The sequence below is a fragment of the Pseudonaja textilis genome, chromosome 13 (assembly GCF_049901715.1).
Source record: "Pseudonaja textilis isolate UNSWEBS1 chromosome 13, rPseTex1.2, whole genome shotgun sequence".
In the NCBI taxonomy this organism is placed as follows: Eukaryota; Metazoa; Chordata; class Lepidosauria; order Squamata; family Elapidae; genus Pseudonaja; species Pseudonaja textilis.
This window is the reverse complement of record NC_142002.1, coordinates 1,878,829-1,885,403: the sequence shown is the minus strand read 5'-3', so window position 1 is coordinate 1,885,403 and position 6,575 is coordinate 1,878,829. Positions and strand designations below refer to the sequence as shown.

General features: G+C 40.0%; 1 long non-coding RNA gene across 2 annotated transcripts in view; it reads right to left on the bottom strand.

The window, feature by feature from the left end:
* The window catches only part of LOC148124709 (uncharacterized), a 529,533-nt gene that overhangs the window by 29,759 nt on the left and 493,199 nt on the right, over positions 1-6,575 (bottom strand). The window lies entirely within an intron of this gene.

Here is a 6,575-nt window from a genome sequence, read left to right as displayed (position 1 = left end):
AATGAGAGGCCACTTTCGTTCTGCTTCTAGGAGCGTCACTAATGGAACCTTCGTTAAACCATTTTCGGAAGCTAATTTTTCATAGAATTGGAATTATCATTCAAACCCCGGCACTAAGTACAACTGTTGACCTTTGCAGGTAGTTGGTTATCTAGCCTGCTAGTTGAATCTTTCTCTGATACCTGCCTTGGATACTTGCACCATCCAACTGCTCTTAACTGTTTCTCTCAACACTCAGAAAAATGCTGCCAGATCCCTTTCCTTGTCAGTCTTATCAAGGTTTAGTCTTTATACAGTTATAAAATTTAAACAATTTTGTCTCTAGTTCCTCAACTTCCTGCCCTTGGTATATAAGGGGTCCCCAACCTCGGAGCTGCAGGCTGGTACTAGTCTGCGACCTGTTAGCAACCAGGCCACGCAAGCTTCTGTGCATGGGCAAGATCTAGGTTGCATGAAAAATCACACACACCCATCTGTGAAAAAATTGTCTTGTGCAAAACCAATCCCTGGTGCCAGAAAGATTGGAGACCACTGTAGCATATGAACCAATTCATTATCTGAATCCTTAAAGCATGTTACACGTAACTGGTCAGGACTGAGCTGGGATCCATCAATGCTAAATTGACTGGAATCCTGGAATCCTACCACTCTTTGCAGGCCGTAGTTTCATTGTTAAGCTAGGATTGTGTTTGCCACTATCCTGCCGCTGCTAGATAGTCAGTTTATAATTGTTTACACTTCCAAGATCCGACAGCTTGGAACTCCCGTTCTTACACTCCCGTGTTTGGTTTCAGTTGCCTGAGTAAAATATTTGCCTTTGCTTCTGTAAACATTTATTATCTGTGGTCTCTTTTTGTCTTAACCTGCCCAGATTGTTTCCAATTTTACTTCTGTCTTCTCAAATATTAGCTGCCCCTCTTATTTTTGCAACCTCTGCATCTTGCTTTCCTGAAATTTACGGTGACTGCTAATGGCAGTGGTATGAGCCGAAGGTCTCTGACTACAGAAAAAAACCCTACCGACCCACTATACGGTTTTCTTTTAGTTAAGTTTTTTTTTAATTTTTAAAAATTTATTTTTTAAAAAAAAAAAACTTTTGATAAATAAAGAGCGGAGGTCCTGCTCGCCAACTCCTGTTAGCAGATGCTGCGTTTGTGCCTGTTGAAAAACAGCTCCTGGGGCCAGCCATAACTGCCCTTGACGGATGCTTCCTTCCCCGTCGAAGGAAAGCGGTCAAAAGCTGCTCACTTGCTCCAAGTAACAAAAAGCAGATGAGAGATTCAGCAAAAAAACCCGCCTCTCTTCTTTTATTAATGACATTAAGATAGTTCAAGGAACACTTGAACATTTTGGAATCCTGCTGGGTTCTGACTTCTGTAGAGATTTTCTTCTACTGTGATGGGGATCCAGCCGAATCTTTGAACTGGAAACAATCCGCTTTTGAGAAGTACTCTTTAGCCCAAAAAATATCAAAACAATTTCAAGCTCTTGCTTGCAAAAGTAAAATATGTTTACTATTTTGGAACCTCCACAGTTTTTTTTTTCCCCCTCTCTATTTTCCATTTCATGCTCACCTTGCCATTAATTCAGTTAATTCAGAAAGCATCGGGAGCCTCCAATGTGTATGTATACCCCATGCTGGCTGGGGAATTCTTGGGAGTTGAAGCTCAGAGGTCTTAAAAGTTGCCACAAGGTTGAACACCCGTGAGATAAACATTTAAAATTGAAGCTGCTCCTCTTGTGCTCACGCAGGCTTAAGAAAACCCTGCCAAGACTTTGCAACAATTTGCAGCACTCTATCATTCATGACCCAATGCTACAATGCTCTTGTTGCTGTGCCATCCTAAATTTTCTATTCTGGGAAAACTGCTAATCTCTCCTGAGAGGAAGTGTTTCTACACCTGTAGTACGTGTGCAAATGCTCACACATAAACCTAAAAACAAATCCATGCAAAGGAGTATTAGAATTGATATATACTAATTTTATTTCCACCTAGGTAGTAAATTAAAATGACAAATTAATATATACGGCAAGCAGCTTCTTCCCAGCCAGTCTGTACTCTAATAAACTTAGTAATCTCCCCTACGGCATGGTGGCTAAGAGCTTTACTTACTATGTAAGAGGCTGCTGTTTTGACATCCAGCAGAAACTTCGTAGAAATAATTATTTTCACTCAAGTGTCTGGAGAAACGAATGCTGGAGCTTTGCATTCTATCTTTGGGGGAAAAAAACCCTCAAATAGTTAGGAAAAGAGGAGGAGGAAGGGGAGAAAAGAAAGAATTTACTGAGATTTGAACCAGCATCCTGTTATTAGCCAAGCAAAACTTTTAGCCACTGTTTTAGGTTTATGTTGCCAGAAGAAGATTAACATCAAATAGATACTCTTGGATCAGAACTACTCTTGTTTCAGATGACAGATATTCCATCCTCTGCAAAGCAGCCAAGGAATCGCTGAGATGAACCAGGATGAAGGTGAGCATTGCAGCCAAAATAAATCCCAGCACGTGATGCAACGTAAAATAAACTTGCAATTGGGTGCGTGTATCAGTTAATGCCTATTCGTTCCTCCTAAATGGGCTTCCGCTCCATTCTGATGCCTAAGCAACTACTCAGTGCAAAGTTCTGCTTATAGCAGGGTAGCCACCTATGGTGTTTTTATGACCCGTGGACTTCAACTCCCAGAATTCCTGAGCCAGCATGGGTGACTCAGGAATACTGGGAGTTGAAGTCCATAGGTTGTAAAGGGATTATACTTGCCCACCTGTGATACAGAGTATGGTGTTTTGATTTTCCTGCCTGCAGATTTCTGGAAATAGGAGTGTTTTGGTGGGAGATGGGGGCCAAAGCCCTGTTCTTTTTATGCACCTGTGATCACAGCTGCATAAAAATCCACAACTTCTGAAGACAAGCTGTTCCACTGGTTAATTGTTCTCACTGTCGGGAACAGAGGTCGCGAAACTTGGCAACTTTAAGACTTGTGGACTTCAACTCCCAGAATTCTCCAGCCAACTATGCTGGGAGTTGAAGTCCACAAGCCTTAAAGTTGCCAAGTTTCGGGACCCAAGGTCAGGAAATTTTTCCTTAATTCTAGCTAGCTGGGCTTTTCAGGAATGGGTCTGGCCCATTCAAGGCCTTTAGCCGTGTCTAGAAAAGTTCAAGAGCCCGGTGTTCCAGAATGGATTTTTAGCTCTTTGTTTACAAAACTCCAAGCAGAGAAATATGGAAACCCCAAGTATTTCTGCTGTCCCAAGCATTTGTTCACTGGCCGAAGTTACAACTGCACTGAAAAAAGTGACTTAGGACCAGTTTTCACACTTGCAATCCTTGCAGCCTCCCCGGGGTCACATGATCAAAATTTGGAAGCTTGGCAACTGACGTGTGTATTTATCATGGTTGCAAGTATCCCCAGATAATCCTCTCTTGCGACTTTCTGGAAAGCAAAGTCAACAAGGAAGCCAGATTCATGTAGCCATCAGCAATACTAACTTAACGACTGTGGCAAAAAAAAGGGGGTGGTCATAAAATGTCATTTAAATGTCTCACTTAGCAACAAATTTGGGGTTAAATTTTGGTCATAAGTGTTAGGATATGTGTACAGTAACCCTTGTATAAAAAGGATATGCACACAGACAACGGTTTATGAGAATAGTTATGAAGAAATATACAGCCACACAGAGTTGGACAAGTTGTCTTAGTGTTTACTTGAAGAAATAGCACAGTCCAATAAACAGTCCATGTCATACACATTTTTAACAGTCCAGAAATATCCAGTTATAAAGTCTTCTTATATCTAGTTATAAAGTCTTCTTACCGGTTCCATGTCTTTTACAGCAGACAAATATCAAACCATAATACAACAAATAAGCTTCAATATCAACAGAATATCAAAATAAACAGGGTTAGTCAGTATCGGTCCATAGTCAGTCAGTATCAGTATCAAGAGAGATCATCAGTGAAAAAGAGAAAGAGAGTTAAACCATGATCTATAGCTCCCTCTTATGGCAACTTGTAGCATAATTAACCAACCAGAACATAGCATATTACATTACAGTATTTTTCCTTAAAGCTACAAACATATTTGTAGTTTATATATTGTCAACCCAACTACGTTATTTACATATACATAACAATAAGTCAAGGACTATCTATGCTTTTTATAATCAACCCCAATATGCCAGAAGGCAGGGATTTCACACAACAAAACTACCTCTGTGGTTGGATAGGCCCCCCAATTAATGTGTGTAAAATGTGAGGGTGCATTTCAAGAAAACAAAAAAACCAATGCTTACAAACTTGGTTCTTAGCCACGCTTGGAGAAACAGGGTAGAGAATGCAAATTCCTTTCTTTAACCCATCCTTTGCTTTTCGGTTGGAAGGACTGCCTTTTGCGCCACTTGCCCAGCTCCCAAGCCAGGAGTTGTGCCCCAGACACAACTGGAGTGTATTTGTGGAGAACGCAAATCGGGGTGCAATGCATTAAGGCGGCTTGGAAGCTGTAAGGTTTGGCTGACACCACAAGATGGCAGCCCCAGAACATTTATCAGGGTGCACCCTGTTGAGCCTTTACAGCCAAAAAACAACAGTTTTATGGCAACTTCGATATTTGCTGCACGCATTTTAGGCGGGTGACAGTCTATTTGATGCAGGCAAGGACTCTAGTCCTGAAAAGGAAACGCACACACACAGTATCTGTAGCTGGTGAGCATTCCCACAGTGCTTAATGTGACCCAGATGTTCTCCCTTGGTTAAGCAGGTTAACCATGTGGTAAGAAACCTTCGATCCTGCCTGATCAAGAAACAGGGTTAAGGCTCATTAATTGCAGAGCTCTCGCATCCCCCGAAAACAATCTTCCTGATTCGTTGTGTCAGCGATAGCTTAAAGATGGCTGTAATCCAGAGTGGTTGAAAGTCCCAAAGCTGATATTTTAAATTTCTACTAGTTAAGTTTGCCTTCAATTGCACTGTTTTTTTTTTTAAAGGAGGGAGAGTAGCACTATCGAGAGAAATTAGTTCACAGCTCCGTTTGGCATCCTTCCCCTTTTATCCTTTTGGAGCTTCCGAGGCTTCAGTTCTCATTTGCAAAATGTGTAAGTAAATGTGTAAAAATAGAAGTCCTTGGAAGTGAACAATAATTTATTAACTTGGAGCCTGGGAGAGGGCTTAAGGCAAGATACCAGTGGGCTACCAGCACCAATTAACCAGAGCTGTATATTTAGTCTGTAATCAAGCTATTAATTGGTTAATCACACTTGGTAATGAACGGATACTTTCAGGCTTAGTTGGTATCGCTGACATCCACACAATGCCCCAGGCAACGATTCAGCATTCAGCCAGCCCCCCGCACCTCCATTTTCTCCAGCAAAGCAGACTTTAAAACATGAGCATCCAGTGTAGCGATAGCAAAACTGGGCACGACCTCGCAAGTGTGATTTTTTGGGGGGTGGGGGGGATCCCCTTAAGGACTGGATTCCAAGGTTGAGCTTTGAGTCTTGATTTTTTGTTTTCTGCACCCTATAGAATCATACAGACATTTATATTACACAAACATCTCTGTAAGCTGGTTGCCCACAGTTAAAATATGGTCAGATAAGAAACACGACCAGCCCCAAATTAGGAAACGATAAAACAGAAGCTGTTTGAAGAATGAAGCCACAGGAGTGGGGTGGGGGAAGGATCGTGGTTGTAACTGGGAAGTAAAAGAAGGTATGTTTGAATCACCATGATACAAAAAGATGTCGAGATCCTGGAAAGAGTGCAGAGAAGAGCAACAAGAACGAGTAAGGGGAAACGTAGGGATCGTACTATCATGTATGGTAAATCTTGTAGGATTTCTGGCATAAAATTGAGAGCTGGTTAGAGGAAATGGGTGGAATCAAACCTGAATACAAACCGGAATTTTTCTTACTGGGAATTAATATAGAGAAATATAATAAAGATATGATGTACCTAATAATACCATGTGATTACGGCTATAAGACTAGTTTATGCTCAAAAGTGGAAACTCAAGGAAATTTCAGATGAAATAGAGATAATTAAAAAGATATGGACATGTGCAGAAATGGACAAATTAACATTGGAATTAAAAAATTAGAATGAATCTGAATATTACAAAGTGTGGGAAAAGTTTTACCACTGGTTGGGAAAAAGGAAGGACATAAAATTTCAATTAAAATAAGATAAGGATGTAAAGATTATATATGTATGTATGTATGTATGTATGTATGTATGTATGTATGTATGGTATTCAGCTTTGTTCAGGTATTTTCCCACATCATTATAGTTGTGCTTTTAAAGTTGTAGCAACGTTTTGGCAGAATCTCATCTGCCATCATCAGGCTTCTGTATTGTGTTCGTCTATACAGAAGCCTGATGATGGCAGATGAGATTCTGCCAAACTTAAGCTACAACTTAAAAGCACAACTATAATGACGAAAAAATACCATAACAAATACTGAATACCATCATATATATATATATATATATAAAACTTAAGAAATATACATATACATATACATATACATATACATATACATATACATATACATATACATATATATATATATATATATATATA